Genomic DNA, 21,197 nt, shown 5'->3' on the forward strand with positions numbered 1-21,197 from the left:
GGAAATGGATCAATACCCTTCCCTTGTTCTGCAAAAAACATGAGATACTTTATGTAGTTAGTATTGCTCATCTGACAAAAAGCATTCAAACAATTTTTAAGTTTTCTGTGAAGTTAGGATAAAATAACAGTGCCTAGAATAGCACACTATTATTAATTCTGAAATTGTTTCAAAGTCCCCGTTTTCCTCCCACTCCACATATTACATAGACACAGTTACTGTTATTTTTATGCCTAACTCCTAGTATCTCTTAAAATGAACAATGAAGTATGCTCATATAATGCTATCAAGAAAAAATACATACATTACTGAATTCTGCTTCAGTTACACAGGTCTAGAGCATGTTCCTTAGCTCTGGGGCTGAAACTCAACTGAAGGTAATTGGTAAAGCAGTCCTTTAACTTTTTTCATATTTGAAAATACAGAAATCAGTTTAACAAATTTCTGTTGACTGTCTTGCATGAAATACTGCACATTAATCGGCTTTTCACAGGAGCAGATGTAAAGCTATAGACTTTTGTCCAAGCCTGCCAAATAATTGTGGTCATCTTGTAAATGACAAAAAGTTGCTTTTACCCGGGAGTTCTTGCCGTGATGTTGCTGTGTGACACAGAGCTGGTGGGAGTGAGGTATTGCTGCCCCTTGTAGTGCCATCGGCTTCACTCTGGCCAGGGGAAGGTGTGAACGCTGGAGGAGCCCCTTCGCTATGTCTGTTTCCTGGGATGCGTACCCTCGTGTGGCAGGCTGTGGGCATTGCATCGGCACGGGAAAGGGGAGCCTTGGGAAGCCTCAACGGACGTTTGCCTCTACAATGGCAAAATTCAGCCTCATTAGATGTTATATCTCTAAAGGAAGGGTCGGCTGCCAAAGAAAGGGAAGAAACTGCGCAATCACTCCCATTTCTTTCCATGAGCTGGGATGGGAATGAGTATAGCAGAATTTGACCTTGTGAGTTTTTTTGTTTTCCCCAGATATTTGGGAATGGTCATGCGGGGTGGTACTAATAACGAGTCAAAACAACTCTTAGCTTCCCACAGGAAAAAGTATTTGTGCTTATGCCTGTGAATCAAATTAATTTCACTTACCATGAGTCAAATATGAATCATGATGGATAAGCATAAATCATGACTGTCTTGTGATTATTTTCTCTTTTTCTCTTTCTGAAAGTCCTGTGTATGTGCTTGGCTACATTTTTTTTTTTTTTGTTGGTATATCAATATATTTTAACCTGTCATTACCTGTTCATTTTTGAACACAAGTATATTTGTTTAGCGTGTATATTATCATATTATCTTCAATATCTTTATCCTATGACTGTTCATAACTTGCCATTTATACTACCTAAAGCATACTAAGTCTGTTGTGAAGGGTCGAGGCACAGTTTTGGCCTAAGCTAGCATGGGGCTGGGCATTGCAAAAATGAGATTATAAAGTATTTCAGTCACCACTTGGAACACAAGTGTATTTACTCACACTGGATTTCATAATGTGCATTCCTTTTTAAGGAGCTGGGAAAACACCACAGTCCTATCTATGTTAGGAAACAAAGGTAGGTCAAAGCTAACATGACCAACAAGCCTGAAGGAGAGGATAAGAGAAGAATAAGCATGATGTTTTGTGCTGGTGTTTTATGAAATCACAGAATTCATAGAATTCATAGAATGTTAAGAGGTTGGAAGGAACCTTAAATATCACCTAGTCCCAAATCCCCCTGCCATGCATAGGGACACCTCCCACTAGACCAGGTTGCTCAAGGCCTTATCCAGCCCGGCCTTAAACACTGACAGGGCTGGGACATCCACAACTTCCCTGGGCAACCTATTTCAGTTTTTCACCACCCCCAGTGTAAATAAATTCTTCCTTATATCTAACCTGTTTCCCCTATTTCAATTTGTACCCATTACTCTTTGTCCTATCACTACAAAATGAAATTAATATGGATGTCACTAAGGAGAGATTTGTGCTGACATTCTTAATGTGTGGCAATGGCAACCTTATTTAAGTCTCACTAAGTAACGTTCTGTTGGCTAAATTTCACTTTTTTCTTGTAGACATTTCGAAATTCAGTTTGCCATTATTAAGGAACCTGGGTTTTACTGGAGCTATTTTACTTACAAATACCTGATTTAAAATGTGTCTGACTAATTAAATTGAGTCTTAATGACAACACAATATTTTCAAATTTTGTACTGTTCCAGGACTGGATAATCACACTGCTGTTTTTTTCACAGTCTGACAATGTAATGGTGGTAATCACAGACTGGGACTGAGATGACTGTATATTTTTATTAAGTCATAGGTCTGTCCTCACTGACTGGGGACAGGTGATCATTTCTTGTAACATCCTCTATGTATCACAGGCCATTATATTACTACCATCTCCTGGACTAAGTCTGAAAAGTGCCCAACTTGATTTTAGGACATAATTATGCATTTAGCTTCAGTTTCTCATATTGCATGGTGTCTGGAGTTGGACACAAAATCAGCAGAGTACTGTCATATTTAAATGCCGTGATACTGGGCCTGATTAGAGATCCCTGGGCTAGTTTTGAGCAAGCTGGCATGTGTTCACCATGTACGGCAGCCTGATGCTGAAGTACGAGCACAGAATCTGTAAGCAATCGAGAAGAAGATGACACATGGTGCAAATAACCCTTGTATCTCAGCTGGGCTTGTTTGCACTGTGCTGCTGCGGTTGTATGACTTCTCACCACTACCCTGACAAACACTGCCTAGTGTCAGGGCCAGTGCTGCAGCATGGCCACATTTTTCTGCTCTAGAGTGTTTTTTCCAATCTTGAATAATTTCTTTCACTCTTGCCTGCACTGCATACAAGCATGCACCTGAACTTTGTTAACTGTACTCTAACACCAATATTATCACTACCAGATCCACTACCTTGTATTATTTTTCTAATATTACTCAGAGATATTTTTCAGATTCACTACTTTACTGATTCATTTGTTGTGGCTGAATAGGTTGTGTTCATTGTTTCTAGATGTAAAAAACTACATTTCGCCAAGTTGAACTGTGCTTTTGAGATTTGGCTTCCACACAGCCCTGCTAATGCCCTCTCCCCAATTTGTTAGCTGTTTCAAGATCTTTTTAATACACACTTTATTGATACTGTCTAATACTGATTTCTAGTCATATTTTGTCATGTTGTGATACATCAAATACCTGTGTAGATTAAATCTGCTTAGTTATTTTAAATCATCAAAGCTTATGCTCTTAAGAAATGCAATTAGATTTCTTTGACAAAACTATTTCCCGTATATCATGCTGACTGACATCAATTAGATTCTCTCAATTCTTAATCAATTAAATCACATACTAGCTCCTCCTTGAATTTATCCAGGAGTGAGGTCATGCAAAATTATGCTCTTTTCGAATCCTTCCCTTTTTCTGTTTTGCAAACATTTCTTACGAAGAAACCCATAATAGACAGCGCGTTTGTATACAGCAGCTGGGCAGTTGAGAATGCATTAGTTAGTATATTACAGCAGTGGCACATTACTTATTATACCATCATCAGAGAACACAATTAAGTTATTGTAGAGTTGCTATGGTTTCCAAAGGAGGTACAGTGCAGACTAATTACCTCAAGATGCCAGATGGTGCTGAATAATTCCTGAGCAAATGCCTCATCACCTCTGTCTCTCCACATTTGTATAGTAAACAAAACATGGATAAAACTGAGGCTGAGAATGTAGTGATTTCCCTTTATAGGTCTCCACAGGTTTGTGTTTTCCCTGAGCATATTTACATTCTTCAGATTTTATTGTTTAATTTTCTTGCATCTGTGTAAAGATTCTAATGAATGAACCGAAAATAAGCATGTAAGAAAACTCTGCTGCTGGACATCTTGACTCCAAATGCTTTGTGTGCACTACACCTGCAATTTTTGTATTGTCTATTGTGGCTACCCCGAGAACATGCCAAATAGAAAGATACTTTATCCTGTCCACAGGGCAAGTAAGCTCTAACAGACACTTTAAGCACTGTCTACATGTAAGATTTCCCTTTAGCCTGAAAACTTTGTGAACTATGGAGGCATCCTACACTGCAGCAATGCGGATGAACATTTATTTGGGCTTTAATCCCATAGGGTGCTCCACATAGCAGTGTACACGCAATCATTGGGAATTAAAAAAATTGCAAAGCTTAAAGACAGCTAAGTTTGAGGCCACTCAGTCTTAAAGACAAGACTTTCTTGTAGATCTATCTATTCCTGATTGCACGACTGCTTTCTCTTCTCTTTCAGTGATCACAGGTTAGTTGGATGTCTAAAAATCTTCCATTATACAACCTGAGGGGCAGATAATAGCTCTAGGTCTGCACATGTAGTAAGTACCAAACTATAATTTTACCATCAAGGGATGCAGCAAAATATGACACCACTGTACAATATGGGTATGACGGATTAGTGGGAGGGGGAAACCTTCAGGCTCTTGGGTGCCAGCCCATAACCTGGAAGGTGAATGCTCTTCCCTCCTGCCCCCGCCACGTGGCCCGGTAACCCCGTAAGGAGCTCACAGACCACCAGGGAGGGACGGACGAAAGAGGAAGTTTATTGTGGGGTAGGGGTTTATAAGGCTTTTAGGAGGGTCAAAAGGGGACCAATCACAAGTTCAGGGTCACACAGAAAAAACCAATCAGGTAAAGAGTCAACAACCAATAGGAAGGGGTTAACAAGGACCAATGAGAAACACCTCAGGACATCTTCCCAGGACACTCCTGTATGGGAGACAAGTCCCTCACAGGGGGTGTCGGGAAAAGGGAGCAATGACTTTGCAAAAAAACAAAAGCCATTTTGAAACCTGTTTAAACCACATTAAAAACTTCTGTTTCTATAACATTTGAGTGGTTTTCTTCTTTTTCTTCACTAGTCCATCTCTGACAGGACTTCTTCCATCCTACATATGGCAAATCCATTGCCACATATGGGTCCACTACACTCAAAGGTGAAGAGTACCAAGATATGCCTTCAAGCAAAGGATCTGGTCCACCTCTGATCCATAAGGAAGAGTTTGATCAAAGGAGGTGCAAGAGTGACAAATATGTGCTTCTGGAAATAGAGTGAATTGGAATAAGGTGTAATATCAGGTAAGGAACACAGAAGGGGGTGAATCTTCTGATGCTACGAGCATAGATGTGTACAAACTGAAGCTGACTTGTGAACTGAGATTCTGGCTCATCTTCTGGGGTGTTGGAGGAAGCTTGCTTAGACAACTCGCTGAGCTTTCCTTCAGGTATATGTTTTGAAAGACTAGATGTGGGGCATGGTAAAGATAGATGGACTTGCAGTCAGGTGCTAAGTGGTAGTGAGAGGAAAGGGTGATAGAGCTCTAATTCAATAGTAGTTGTGTGTGTTTCATAATACTTGAGTGATAACAGCTGTGTAATTGTATGCAATAATTATGCAAAATTATGTCACTGAATTAGCAGAAGTTATATGCTTATTATTTAATTATATTATTAGGCAATTACTTTCATAATAGTGTATTGCTTAATCACTAAATGCTTAATCATTATTTCAATATTATATATTTCAAGCCTGCAGGTTAGAGGTTGTGAGTTAGACTCGTGAAGCAACAGTGTCCAAAGGAAAACATACTTAAACCAGCAAAGATTTAAATATCAACTCCTACTTTGCAGTGTTGGACCTTAGGTAAAAAATTACTATCTGCCTTGTCAGTTTAATCAATGGGCATTGCAGTCAGTTCAAGCACCATTTGAAAATGTATTTTACTTTCTTATTCCTGCATAAATTTTGGTTGGTTCTTGATTCCAGCAAAGGAAATAATAATTGAAATGCCCAGATCAAGTGAAATATTACACTTCTCCCCTTAAAATACTAGCTTCTTAGAAACACTGAAGACAGATAGCTTTCTCAGGTCTAACTTGAAAGAAAGCACTGTTAAAGTATCAGGCAGTTCACTTTGGCAATATGTATGTTTCCCAAGATAACACATTCAACTGTCCAGTTACTTTGAGGATAATACATATGATTCTGGTGTAATAAAATTATTTCGTTACAGGAGCCAGAGAGGTATGAAATCACTTCTTGCATTACACCACCTATTGATCATGAAACAGCAAATTGCATAGTTTGATAATTTGTTGGGAAATGACTTGGTTGTAATCTATCTTGTTCTGGTCAGAGGAACGATATATTTCTTGTATATAGCTAATAAACCAGGACTTACTGAAAACAAATACTTATACTGCTGAAAGTTTACAAGCCAGATATTCTAAATAATAATTTTATTTTACTGTAAAAAGCAATGGAGAGATTCAGCTCCTCCAAGGAAGGATCAACAAAAGAGATCAGACTTGGAAGGCAGGTGAAGCAGTGAGGCTTGAGTGGTGGGGAAGCAGACTGAGCAGGGGATCAGAGCAATCAAGAAAAGAAAAAGGACTGTGAAAACTTTGCTCAATATGCAAACATTTCTGCCCTGACTACTCTGTTTGCCATGAATTTTGAATTTGATTAAAAGACTTTCAGATAATTTGTCATAATAAAGTATTTTCTCCTAATGAAAGCATTGCATATGAAAATAATGGAAATTATTATACCAATTAATATATTTCTCATTCTGCTTTATTTTCTAGTTAATTGTGCCAAAAAGTTAGAGAAAAATATTTCAAGCTGGGACAAGCTTGGACAGAGAAAGGGAGGAGTAAGGACTGCAAAATAACACTGAAACACACATACAAATAGTTTGTGAAATTGAACAACATATGCCAAAGAAGTTGTGATACAGACATAAATAGACATGAAATACATCAATATATGTTTTTTAAAAATGAAAGATCACCAGCATTATTAATTTACTTGAGGTAAAGTGACACTCACTTGATTACATCTGATGGCACCAAATTCAATTACTGTGCACCAAGGAAACCTGCCAGCTCTTGAAATCAGTTATTTTGTGTGCTGGTTAGTGTAGTCTTATGAAATAAGGGCTACAACTATGCTTCACAGGGAGGAAACAATTTTCATTTTCTTCCAAAAAGGAAAAAAAAAAGACACATTCAGGCATTTAATTCCAGTGAGTCTGGATCCCTTTCCCCACCCGCGGCGTGGGGCTGGCCCAGTTCTAGTTCCGTCTCCATCTGAAGAACCATTGCGACGCTTTGAGGGATAGGGAAAGGGAAACTCCAGGGGTTTCCCAGGGCTTTTTCAGTCCCTGAGCCTGGAGGGGAAAGGTGCTCCCCCCTCCCCCTCCGCACGTGGCCCCATGGCCGGTAGGGAGACAGGACACCGGGCGTGGAGAGGAGGCAAGAGAGCTTTTATTGTGGGGGATGTTACATTTATAGGGTTTAGGAGGATTCACAGAGTAACCAATTAGAAGTCTCAAGGGGCTTACAGGAACACCCAATCACAGGAAGAGGTTAACAAAGGCCAGTGGGAAGCACCTCAGGACACCTTCCCAGGACATTCCTGCATGGATAAGATAACACGGGGGGTGCTGGGAAGAAGAAGCATGTGTTTGCAAAGACACCACCAAAAGCCATTTTAAAACCTGTTTAAACCACAGTTTTCCCATATAATGCAGGTTTAATGCTACAGGTGAGTGTGCATGTGTGTACATCTACTCCAGATGTAGTCATAGACAACCAAAACTGGGACTTAAACTTCATGTTTATTCAAATCAATTATTTGTAAGTATAAAGCAGTATTTTATTGCACATATGTATTTTCAGTAATACAGTCATGGTAATACTGTAAGTGATATTGTCACACTATATGCCTACTTTTATTCCACAATAACCATTTTTTCATGCCTATGGACCATATCATATGATAAGTGGTGTCCTAAGTAACAGAAATATATATAAACAAAAGTGTACAAATTTCTAATGTGTTCAGCTTTGATTGAAGTATTCTTTGTATAATTGTGAGCATAATATGTATGAAAATTAACATCCTTGGCTATCAGAAAAAAAATGAATCTGTATTACATGAACAAATAATGGTAATACAGAGCTCATAAAAACATGGAAAGGCATTCTGTGCGAATTTCTTGATTTTTGCTCCAAATTTGAAAAATTGTGTTTTTTAAAAAGGAGTATTTTAATGCAATCTCTAACCAAATACATTGTTAAAGCTGTAGCTGAGATTCCAAAACCAAAGAACCCTGCCCTTACTGTTTCTGACAGAAACTTTATCCCATTTACTCATGCAGATTATTACTTGTTTCCCTCCTACACTCTGTGTTGCCCTGCACTGTCAAGCTGCCAAAGGGAGAGAGCAGAAAAAGCCCTCACCTCACCACTTGACCCTCTCTTGACTCAGGGAGGCTTTAACCTTGTGCCTTACTGTGTGCTTTTGGTATTTTTAAAGGAAAGGAGTGAAACAACAAAAATAAAATTTGGTAGTTGGTCTAGAGTCTTTTTTTATCAAGAAAGAGTGGCCCAACCATAGTGACCATAGTGGGCCAGATCAAGTCAATGCCATATAGTACCATACTGGTGGTCTGCCTTTAAGATGCTCGGATACTCCATATGCTATTATGAGACTTAGGTCTGTACAGGAGGACTGAAGTGCCTAAATATTATTGACGGTCTGGGAAATGGCATATTTGATTACTTCAAAGATCAGAGTGCTTTTTCCATTAGCTGCTGGCATCCATATTTTGTTTACATCAACCTTCACAAGCCTTATCTACCCTTGTAGGGGGGTAACGTGAGCATCCCTCTGAGAAAGGTCTGTGTTGACCTGGTCTGTAATGAAGTATCAAAATGCTATCACTAAAATACCAGGTAGGGCAATTAAGGCCATGTGAACTATAGATAGTTCTGTAGTCAGCGTCTGTAAAGAAGTTCACCCCTGAGATCACCCTAAATCGCAAGTCCTCCCACAGCAAGGGATGACAACTTGTTTTCCAGCTATTCTCTGGTTAAGCAGTGTGGATAACTGATGAATGCTTTTGCATCACATTGTGAGGATATTCTAAAATAAGGTTAAGTGCTTATACATGGAAGTAATAGAGACTTGGTAAGAATTGTTCATAGAAATCCATGTAAGCAGGTGGCTGATGGATTGTCAGATGCCAGATATTGAGATCTCTTCTCACTGAAGAGAACTTCTGATGTGAGTTGATGACTATATCTTTTGCTAGCCTATCCTTACATGATAGACTATACTGAGGATGTTCATGAAAGATGCAAGATGCTGTATGCACCTTGTTGCACCTCACCCTAAGAGACTAGATTTGGCAATTCTTACAATTTTCCTGTATCACAATAACTGGTGATCTTCAGCAAAAGAGAGAAAACCTGACTGGACATGGTCCTGAGCAATTGTACAACTACTGCAGTAAAAAGATTGCATGAAGATCTCAGCTTCCCGGAAAAATGTGATTGAACTCTGTGTTGTTGCAAGGGAATATTTGAAAATAATGAAGGAATGCAATAACAGGATCAAGATCAAAGAGAAAATAAATATGCACATTTAAAAATTGTACACTATTTACCCAGTCTTGTCACTCACTGTGACATTCTTAAATGATCTGATCTCTGTGCTAGAGCTAAATCACCAAAATACTTCACTTTTTATAAAGGAATCTTCACCTGCTCAGATGATTTAGCGTTCATCCAGGTTATTGCTACTGAAAATAAACAAAGCCTGCTGCAGAAAAATGAGAATCTGCCCCTCAAAATGTAAGACATAGAAAGATTTGTGAGGGTAAATCTCACAAATTATGTGGCCTGGAACTGAAGTGCCAGCAGAAAGGAGATTTTTGCATCCAATAAATGCATGCCTTTGGAGACCACAATAAAAGGTATTCTAGTGAGAGTGCGTGTCTATGAAAATTCATTGCAGTGTCAGACATCTCAGGTGCCTATTTTATCAGGAATCATTATTCTACTCAGTGTTCCAGGAACAGTTCTGGACAATGCAACAGCTTTTGCACTCAAAGAGCTGAGATTTAGTCACCAGGCATTTAACTGCCAGGTATAAAGGCCACTGCTTGTGAATGGGGTTTGTTTGAGAGTGCGGGTGTGTGTTGTTAACTGCAGATTAAGGGCAAAATTTTAAATTAAATATGTTGCAGCTCAGTCAATATTTTGAACTCAGCATGGGGATGGGAGGTGATGGGGACATCTGAGTTCCCGGTGAACTTGGAATTAAGACTGCCACTGAACCTCACCTTTGTGAATACTTACTTCAAATGTAAGAATTTAGTAAAATGAGACTGTGTTTGAATTTGCTTCTGACGAATATGCACCACACATGAAATAGTCATTTTTATATATGTTTTCAGCTGAAGGCTGCATCCTTTGGGAGTTGATATAATTCAGCAGTCTCCTCAGCTCCATGGAGCAAAGAAATAAGAAATATGAAATAGTAAGCAAACAGTTACAGTAAAACACAAAAGGTATTCTGACCAGAAAACCACTTATAAATGAAGGAATCTCACATTCACAGAAAGAATCTTGTAACTAAAAGGTGAAATAAGCATGTGATCAGTAATGATTTGGCTATCTATGCTGAAAAGCTTGTACAGACAGGCTCAGGATGCAGTGCTCAGATATGCCTTTTGAAAACAGTGTTGAATGCTGTTACTGTCCCTCAGCTGTGACAAATCAAAGTAGAGCTAGAAAGAGAGAGATTCCAAGAGAGAAGAAAAATATTTCTTTTGTTTCAAATCAGCTTTAAGATAAATCAGAAAAAAAAAAGAAATTTAGCATAAAAGCCTGTTGGCATGTCAAGTCATTATTTGTAAAGATTTGACCAGGAAGCTTTTAGAGAAATTCACATGTAATTTAGTATTTATTGGAAGAAAAGACATTACAATTTTCCTTTCAGTTTCTTTGCCACTTTCTTGACCTGTTGGATCCTATTTTGAGCAGACTGATGCTGCACCAGGGGCTCTTGAGGTTTTAAGACCCAGGGACTGTTGTGACACTGAGAGTTCCCGTGGAGATGTGCTGTCTTCCCCTTTCATTTGCAGTCTGGTTAATGAGCCTGTAAATTGAATTAGCTCAGCCAAAGTGCTCAAAATCCAAGCTGGAATGAAAAAAAGATTAGAAGAGTATATGGAGGGTTACTTGTTTTGATGCCTATAGTTTCTTGAGGAATACAGTAAGACTGAAATAATAATAATAATAATAATAATAATAATAATAATAATAATAATAATAATAATAATAATATCAACCACAAAAGAATATGTGACTGAAGACATATGATTCATTATATTGTACAAAGCAACCTATCAAACAGTGTTCAAATATTAGAGTGCTGGGTACTCAGCTGGTGACTCAGTGTTTCCCTGTTCTAAAAAGCAGTCTCTAAAGTGATTAAGGGTAGCTAAAGGGGAAGACTTCATATTTTTCATTTTTCCCTGGTGCTATGGTATGTGTATATCCTTTTGGACAATGTTTGGCATCTCTTTTTTTTTTTTTTTTGATAGCAAATGAGTGACCTGGGGAAGTGATTGCAAATTAGAGTTGTAAATAACTGAATTTATGATAGTAACAGTGTGCTGAAGTGTGGGGGAAAAGCTGGATCTCACTGCATCATTTGATCCAAATGGTTTTGAAACAACCAGTGTCAGAAGAAGAAAGCATAATGTCTCCTTCCAAGCTTTTCCTTCCTCTATAGATCAAAATGTACCCATTTCTCTGTTAGCAAACAGAAAAGGAAGGCCTCCCTCCTCTGTTGGTGATGCCAGTCTAACCCACTCTGTACCTGCTTGGGGCTGCTGTGTACCAGCCTCATCCAGACACTGGCTGTGACAGAACCTGACATCCCTGCCCCAGTGGCTAAATCACCATCCAAGGCTTCTGTTGGTATAAGGCAGCGATTTCATCCAGCTTCAGTGTGGATTCTTCAGTCAGTCCAGACAAGACTTTACTGACATTATTTCCCTGCTCATAGTAAGAGTTTCTCTGAATCAGACTGTGTGATGTCATTCCCAGTATGGTGGCTGAGACTGACAGAGCCTAAATGACTTAATGATTCACCCTCTTGCAGTTAGCTCAGCAATTAAACAGACCAATACCCTGCACTCTGCCTGGTCATTCTCTGTCTGCCTCTAGACTCAGTTATGGTTTACTGTTCATGTGGAAAAGTCAAACCAGTCTTACCTCTTCTTTGTCCAGTGATGGCTTTTCTGCCTCCAGGTCTCATAAAGATTTGCTTTGGGAAGTCATGACTATTAAATTCTCCCGAGGGGCACACAAGAGTGTTATGTTTCTCTCATCCTGAAGGCTTTATGAAATAATATCCTCTCCATCTAGGATTGAATACATTTGTATATACATAAATATTTCCATCGCAAAAACTGATATCCACCTTATCTTAAATTAAAAATAGTACAGCAATCCAGGGATTGGATGACATTTTTTGTCAGCTAATGGGTGTATGGGAAATCACAGTATATGCAGATCAACTTCCTTATACAGGAGTCAGTCAGCTGTTATGTGCAAGACCAGTTGGAAAAAACCCAGCTTCACAAGATTTTGGAGTCTTTTTTTCAACAATGATCTGAAGACAGAGAACAAACAACATATAAGGATTTATCAGGTTTTGAATAAAAGAAACCTGCAGAAAGAGTACTAGAGGTAACATTAGCTAGTAACAATGGAACTAACTGAAAGTCCTTTATCTTATTTTCATCACTTTTATTCCCATATGTGAAATGAGACCTAAGCTGCATTATTATACATTATTATCTCTGGAGTATCTGCTGTCTACTATCACAATAATGATGTGGTTTTCTGGGGAGAAAAAAATGATAGGAAGAAAGCAGTGAATATATTTTTCTCCTGAAAGCCATAGATGCAAAATAATATTCTAAATCACTATTTTTGTCTCAAAAAGATATGTCAAAAATACTACATAGTAGAAAGTTTGAGGAAGGCATGCAAGATCTGTGCTTCAGGTCAGATAGAGGGTTTTGGTAGACATTTACATGCTCAGCAGCAGAATTTTCATACAGTCTGCAAACAGTAACCCGTAGGTACTACCACAGATAGTACATAGAATAAATCTGACCCCAAAAAGGGCTGCTTATGTGTCATTAACACTAATTCCCTCAGAATTAAAGCCCCAAAATAACTACTGCCCATCCAAAAACTTAAGATGGATATATACCAAGCCAAAAAAATTTCAGTAATATAAGAATAAAATTTAAGAAAACATAAGCCCACTCACAGTACTTATAAATCCTTTACATTTCTTTAGAATAATCTCTGAGTAATTCTAATAAAACTATATAATTAAACCTTTCTTACCTCCAAGGAACATTTAAGAGATGTGTTTAAATAAGGCCACTCACTAATAAAGTGTTGACAGCTCAGCAGTAGAACTCAGAAGTTGTTAACAGAGCAGAGCAATGTGGGGGGAAGACTACCACATCCAAAATTTAACAATGCTGCATTCAGTGATCTACTTGGAGTTTGTCCAGAATACTGAAAGTACATACCTCCGTATAAAAATAGCTATAAGGATTTTTTATCATATATATATGTGTGTGTGTGTATATATATATATATATATATAAATATGTATTTCTGAGTCAAAAGATGACAGAAGTTTAATAGTATTTGTTTGAAGTTTTATTTAGCTGATATTATCCAGAGATGCTATCCATAAACATGGATAGTCTGGAAAGCATACCTATGGTACTTAACAACTGGCTATGAATCACATGAGGAAGAGCAGCACTAAATTGAATTTCACTAGACTGCTAGTTCTTTCCAATGTAACTGAATGCCAGGTTCCTTTAATCCCTATACTTATCTTATTTATATTTTTCAACAGGCCCAACACAGAAAGATGGCCCATCTCTCTAGTGGGAACTAAGAGAAATAAATGTATGAGGAATTTCAGGACAGGGTATCTCTGCTGCTGCCGAGTCTGTTTCATGTGGAGGTCCAAGAATGGAAATGACTCTCTGAAGTTTTCATGTTGATTTTTTTGTCTTTGTTTGCAATGAAGAGGGACTGTTTGCAATTCCTGAAAATGAGCCTCGAAAACTACCATTAGTTATTTTTCTTGCAAAACTTAAATCTCTTTTTAAAGTTCCTAGTTGTTCCATTGTCATTGAATCAATGATAAATACGGTATGGATACAGGAAAGATATTCTTCTGAGAGAATCAGTGCTTCCGTAGCAGGTTCTTCTTCCAAATCTTTGGTATTATTTGAACTGTGGCATTTGATGGAGAAGGACTATCAAATTTTAGGTCAGATTTCATACAAAGGTGTTATAAACCACACCAAGAAAGATAGGAGGACATTTTGACATTTAGGAAGTTTAAGCAGAACTTGCAAGAACTGTGTACAAATATTTAGCTCTACTATTAATATCTTCCAATCTCAAATTTTTTCTTTTGCAACACAGGTCCCCCTGTAGATTCCACTATAAATGACAATAAATACAATTTGAGATGGGCTTAAACAGAGTGATTGTGAAATCATCAGACAGAAACCAACATTTTTGTCTTTATTTTTTCTATAGTTGCTCCACAGCCTAGGAATCCTTTAGCTGAAAGTCACCCTCAGATGTGTTCTCTGCTAGATTCTGGCATCCAGATCTCATTCCTTGGCTCTCACCTGTTGTGGTTAGTGGGGAGGTGGCTTGGTGGAGAAGTGCACACTCTATTCTCAATCCTACTGTTACCAAAAATCATTCGGAAGAAAGGAAGAAAGGAATCCAAGACTACCTTTTAAGTGATAGTGAGACAAGCATTACTTTATTCTGACCAGAGAAACGTAGTGTATCATTCCAGCCACATGTCCCTTTCAAGGCTTTTCATGTATTTATACATTTTAGCAAATAAAGAAATTAACGTTCATTGGTTCTAAGTTACACAATTAATTTAATTAGTATTCTAACTTTCACTGGCTAATTTGGTCTGCATTCTTTGGTCCCATTATCATTCTTCCTTAGACAGAGAGTCTCCAACTGTACTGTCTTTGTTAATCCCCTCTGTGTTCTGGTTACTCCAACATGACTTTGAAGGACCATAAATTTAAGGCCCCAGATGTCCACTCTTCAAGTCCCTCAAGCTTTGTTTATTAAAGCTTACCCGATCTAGTCCAGAGAAACTCAAAGCTTTGGTGGTTTAAAGATCAAACTGACAAGAGGCTGTAAAAAAGAAATTTAGCCACTTGTTACCATTAACTAAAAATTTGGGAAAATTATGTCATTTCGTGCGCCAAGTAGGACATGTCTTGACTGCAAATGTGGCCCCACAAACTGGTGGTACTACTTGGGTAGTTGGAACTTAATGTCTGTTTTATTATCACATTATGTGAGGGAACAGTCTCACTGAATGATTAAAATGTGCTTTTTTGGTCTCTGATGAATTTGAGATTTTTTTTCCTGATGCATCATATCTATAAAACAATATTTTTTCATAACAAAGTTGTTCTTTCCTCCACAAATTTCTGCTTTAATGGAAATACTTTTCTCTCATTATTTTTTCTGGTTCAACTAGAACACAGGAGAAAACAGACCAGAGTTCTTAATGGAGCTCAGCATAGGAATTCAGTTCTATTTTAGACCCTAAGGTTTGTTGCCACCAAAAACTTTGGTGGTTAGCTACTGGTTAAAGCTTCTGGAGAGACAGCTAACACTTACAGACATCCTATGATGACCACTTTTACATGACTACAAAAAATGGAGCTACAAACAATGAATTTTGATAACAGCTATGTAAAAGAAAAAATAAAAAATTATGCCTGTTATCAGCCATATGACATGTATGGAAATTTCCAGCCACTATTCTTACTACTATAGTCAGTAGGCTAGAAGCATTTTCCAGGCTCTCCTGAAGAAAAAGTGGCTTGTGCCTTGTACGACTCAGATATATAACACATTTAAGAGCTGACCTTTTACTTTGTCCAGAGTAAATAAACAAATTAGGTCTTCATCTGAAGCTGAAGTACCACATAATGACAGAAGCTTTTCCTGCACTGCTGCTTCTGTCTTAACTCAGCAGCTTGACTCCTATGGAAATCTACAGTCGGAAAAGCAGAAATGAAGGAGCTGTTGAAATGGCTGTGAATTTCAAGTTAAGGATAGTAATTGACTGCCTTTCCAAATGCAATGTAGAACATCTCTCCATAACGATTTTGGAAATGGAGGCTTTCTGCTCACCCTGGCTAAAAGGGTAGCAGAAAGATCTCCTATGTCCTCCTACCTCCTTGTGCACTCGTGTGCATGGTCTAGATACAGGTCTCGATTTCCTCATTCATTTAATTTCTTCATTATATAAACTGAAGAAACAATGCACCTAATTCACTAATGTAAACAGAAACAGAGACACAGAAACCCTGCCATTCTGTCTAACAATTGTTTAGCAGAAGTTGAATGAAATCTACAAATAAAATGAACTGACAGTGTAAAGCTCTTGTCATATGAATAATTAGATATAATAATAGCAACAGAATGCTCTGTCTGTTCTCCTCTGTAGTGTTTCTGCTTAGCAGCTGCTACACCTGACAAACAACTGCCAGATGCAAGAGTTCCCTGACGGGGACGTGAACGTGCTCTGTGTGTCCTCATGAACTTTACTGCAATTAAAATGTTATTCTGGACCTGCAGAAAAGTAGACAGATGTTTTGCCAACTTAGCAAATGGGAATATTCCTTCTCTGAGCAAGTGGGAAATGCCCTAAATCTGCCTCAGCTAGAAACAGTTTTACCATTTGCTGTTCAAATCATCTGCTTTTGTAATCTCTAAAGCATGTTGTTCACAAACTTTACTGACTTGTAGTGGAGTAAAAAAATTCAACTTACCACATGTGCTTTTACAAACCAAAATACCTGCTTCTGAACAACAGGTGGGGAATCTAGGGCTTCTGAATATCTGGGTTCTGATGACTGCTCTGCTAATTTTGCATTAACAGTTAAAGATTACAGAATATGCTTCTGATTACTACTAGCGTAATGAAGTCAGAGACAGTCACAAACAGTCTTTGTAGAGTGAAAAAACCTTAGTATCACAAGACACATCACTGTGAATTCATATCATCTGTTTAGTCATGAATGACACCAGTGTGGACGGTATCAAGTCAGCCTACAGATTTGATATATATACGTAGTAACCTGCAAATACATTACACAAAATGGTCCCGCATACACTGTGCGTCAAAATAGAGTGTAGGATGCTTTGTCATAGGGTAAACCAGTCTATTAAAATGATTGTATGTTCAGAAATGAAGAAGGCAGTTGTTGATTTCAACCTAGTTTACTTCTTTTTTTGGCATTTGTTTTCTTTGAAAGTCTCATTTTCATGATTCAGGTTTCATTTTGCTGCTATTTGAATATTACCAATTCTACTAGTTTTTTATACCTTTTATTCTCTGATCCATGGGAATCTGATGAGGTACATTTTTTAACAGTAATTTCAGACAGCATACTCTACATTTCGTCAGCAAAATGCAAATAATCTTTGCTGCTTAATACACATCTGGATACTCTTTTAAGCATTTTGCTACAGTTTATTCTTATTGATTTGTGGTTCTTTACTGAGGTGGAGCTGGTAGTATTTCAAACTTGGTGAAATGGAACACGTAGGACAGATTCTCTACTTGTATAAGCTGCTAAAATTGAATTATGCATATGTATGATGAACTCTGACAGCAGGATTTACCTATAAATTAAAGAAATTACATCAGAGTTAGTTATAAATGAGACTAGAGTTTCCTTCTATTCTCTTCTGCTCTTTTTTTGTCTTCCTGATACAGCTATAAAAGTCTCACTTGGCATGATGTAGTTGCTACTTTAGCTGAATTCAAACCTTTTATTGAAAAAGTATTAAAGACTTTGGCTTACCTGACCTAATTTCACTCATTTAAAAGGCAAATATTCGGACTCTTCCTCTATTTGTCATGGAAGAAAGATATGATGAGTTGCCTCTGCAGGCACCTCCTTGCATGGAGTGTGAATTCTCAGATGTCTCAGAGTAGATGTTTGTTTTTCAGTTTGCAGTGTACAGCATCTGTGCCCTGGTGTTCATCCAGTACTTGTTTCTTGATTCTATGTCAAGCAGAACTATCAGAAGTCAATAACTAGCAGAAGCATCATCTTCCTTGTTCCTTTTAACTTAGTGATATATTGAAGATGATAAAATCTGAGGATTTTATTGGCAGCCATATTATTTATCACAGCAGTAAGGTAATGGGTTGGTCCAGTTCTTTGTGAAATGAAAGAGTCAAATAAGAGATGTAATAGCTTATTTCCAAGTGGTTTTGTGTTTGTGTATCTTTTTTTTTTTTTTTTTTTTTTTTTTACAGAGTCCTTCTCTGTTCTTTTTTTCCCCTGTGTGCTCTGTCTTTATGGTTGCTGGACACCCTGGCCTCAAATTAATCAATGGCAGAACATTAGAACCAAACTAGGCAGAAATAAAAACTGACAATAGCCAACTGATTTGGGAATAGTAATTTATGGGCAAGAAATATGTCATTACTGCAAAACCCCTTCACATTAATGGATACTGCTCATTAAATAAAATAAGCTTTTGAATGAAAAGAAATTTGTGTAAAGAAGCTAAAAATGATAAACACAAATATAAGAACTGGCAGAGTGCAGAATCAAGCTGCATAAATGGAATTAGTTTAAGCATTGAATACAGTTTTAGTCAACAGGAGGGACAGAGATGCCTAGTCAAGTTCCATCGCTTCTGCTGTTCTTGAGAACATGTGCCTAGGAAGATGGTATAAAGATGTGTTTCAGTTCTTTGAACTCTCAGATGTCTTAAGTCATGAATATAACCTGTTTAGAGTCTGTATTCTGTTTCCCGCTGGATAAATGCACTTAGCCCCAGAGTCACATGTTTTCTCAGAGAAAGTCTGCAGCTGGAACATCAAGATGAAATCTTATGCATGTATATGCCTCTGTCAAGGGGCACGCTCCACTTTGCATAATTATTTTTCTGCAGAGAACGTTGTGCATACAGTTTCTCATTTCTCATAATAAGACATAAAAATATTTCTCAGTAAATAATGGAATTGCCATGAAACTAAACTATGAGCTAATTTCCTACTAACAGAGAGAAAGATGTTAACAGTATTTGGAGTGTTTTAAAATGTGATACTGATTAATTCTGTATTTATTCAACACTAAATTAACTTTTTAAATCACTCAGGTAGCATCAAATCCTTTGCACTACAGTTTTCACACTGCCTGCAACAGGAGTAAAATGGTTTCTATGTTAAGGAATATATAACACCAACTGGAGAAGATAAAAATATTATAAAACTGTTGTGCAAAATATTTTTGTTATAGAAGATTGGAATTTTTAATCTGTGGTAATTCATTGCAAAGGACATGGGTTTTATTATTTAATTAAAAAGTAATATGAACAAAGGTAATTACTGCAGGTTTCGAAGAGGAAATCACTCAGATAATCATGGAAACACTATTAAGTTAGTTAACTTTGGGGCAGGTAATATGCTAAGTAATTTCTCCAGCCCTGTTTGTTTATCTTGCAGCCCTGTTTGGATAATTCCATAGAAGATACTTTGAAATATTCATCCTTCTATAGAATTTCTAAGTTACTTTTTACTAATAATGAACTGTGTTTCTTGTCAAAACTCCTGTGAGCAAGTGGCTATGTCACAATCAGTGAAATTCAGCATCCTCCCCCTAAATGAATTTCACATGGTGTCTTATAACTTCAATATTAGTACAGACTTGGATACTAGATGTTTTTCTTCACTAAAAGATAAGTAGCAATGCATTTTAATTCCTGGAACTTATTATTATTACCTAATATTTTCTGTATTAATAATAGTGGTTATCTCATTTTAGAAAGAAGTGTGGCAACCACTAGTGCTATGAAATGCCACTAATCATTGTGTTTTCCTTTTTGGACAGAAAATGGATAATTTTAGAGTTCAGCCACAGAAATTGTGATTTTATTTGGGCTGAAGAGCAGTATTTTCATGTTTCTTGTTCAAAATAAAGTCACAGTAACCCCCAACCAGCTGCTGAAAAATTTGAGTCTGCATTTCCAAAATCTTGACCAGAAAGTCTCAGATCCTTGAAGATCTGCAGCCTCTGATGACTGCAGGTCAACCCATTCTGGGTTGGCTGTGAATCTATGGACTCATTTCATGCTCACACCTCTCGGGCAGGTCACGGGCTTCAGGAAGCAATTCAGTATTCATGAGTCTAGAGAGAAAATGTAGCTGTAGAGAGTATATAGGGAATATTTGTCAGGAAAATGAGAAAGGGATTAAGTTCTTTATGCTGCATTTTCCTTTAAATGAAGAAAATACAGAAATAGCACTGTAAGCAGGAATCGTCATGCAAACTCAGAACCAGTTTGGGGGTTTAAGGCGCTACTACATGATATTGAGCAGACATAGCCAGAAACCTCATGTGTGGGTTTGTTATTTTTACATCGAGAGGCAGGTACTGAACACTGTGGCAACCACTACTTGTAATTTGCTGGGATAGGGCAATGTTCTTCCCCTGTAGATGAATCCACCTTACCCTAATTCTTGTTGATCCTTGTTGCCTCAATTAATTTGCTTTCTCCTACTCCTTGCTCAGATTGCCTCACCCAGTCCCTTGAGTAAATGGCAAAACAGAACATGTACTGTGGTTGCTGTGTGGTGTTAGCTGAGGCTCGGTTTTATTTAATAACACTATGTTATCCTGTGCAACAAATTGTGACTAATTGCTTCTCTGCTGCTCTGCCAGCCTGTGAAAAGGCCCACATCGAAAATCATCAAGTCAGAGCTCCCTGCCAAATGCCTGTAAGCTTGTATAAAAAGCAGACTTTGGTGAATGAGGTCTGACTGGTAGGGAATTGAAGTGTTCTGATGAAAGAAACGTGCTGATCATTGACTTAAGAGCTGAAGTTTGTGATTTTCCCTTCAGGTGCAACGTACATAAACAGTTTCGACTCTGCAGATCTTGTGAAAAACTCTTTGTCTTTCTCAGCAAATTGAGCTGCATTTATATAAACTTGTGTAATTTCTGTTATTTGCTTCATCATAGAATCATAGAATCACAGAATCATTGAATATTCTGAGTTGGAAGGACCCACAAGGATCATCTTGGCTCTGCACAGGACAACCCCAAGAATTACACCATGTGCCAGAGAGCATTGTCTAAATGCTTCCCTTCCCTTCCCTTCCCTTCCCTTCCCTTCCCTTCCCTTCCCTTCCCTTCCCTTCCCTTCCCTTCCCTTCCCTTCCCTTCCCTTCCCTTCCCTTCCCT

At 37.8% G+C, this 21,197-nt stretch overlaps 1 long non-coding RNA gene across 1 annotated transcript in view; it reads right to left on the bottom strand.

Annotated features, from left to right (window-relative positions):
• Positions 1–10,832: 10,832 nt before the first annotated feature.
• Positions 10,833–21,197, bottom strand: part of LOC113946968 — a 14,906-nt gene continuing 4,541 nt past the window's right edge. Inside the window, exons 2-3 of the long non-coding RNA XR_003527603.1 lie at positions 12,103–12,251; positions 10,833–11,020 (exon numbers count right to left, since the gene is read on the bottom strand). This is a non-coding gene — a long non-coding RNA (uncharacterized LOC113946968). The remainder of the gene's footprint in view (positions 11,021–12,102; positions 12,252–21,197) is intronic.

This window comes from Corapipo altera, unplaced genomic scaffold (assembly GCF_003945725.1).
Source record: "Corapipo altera isolate COAL_440 unplaced genomic scaffold, ASM394572v1 22, whole genome shotgun sequence".
NCBI classification, from domain to species: domain Eukaryota; kingdom Metazoa; phylum Chordata; class Aves; order Passeriformes; family Pipridae; genus Corapipo; species Corapipo altera.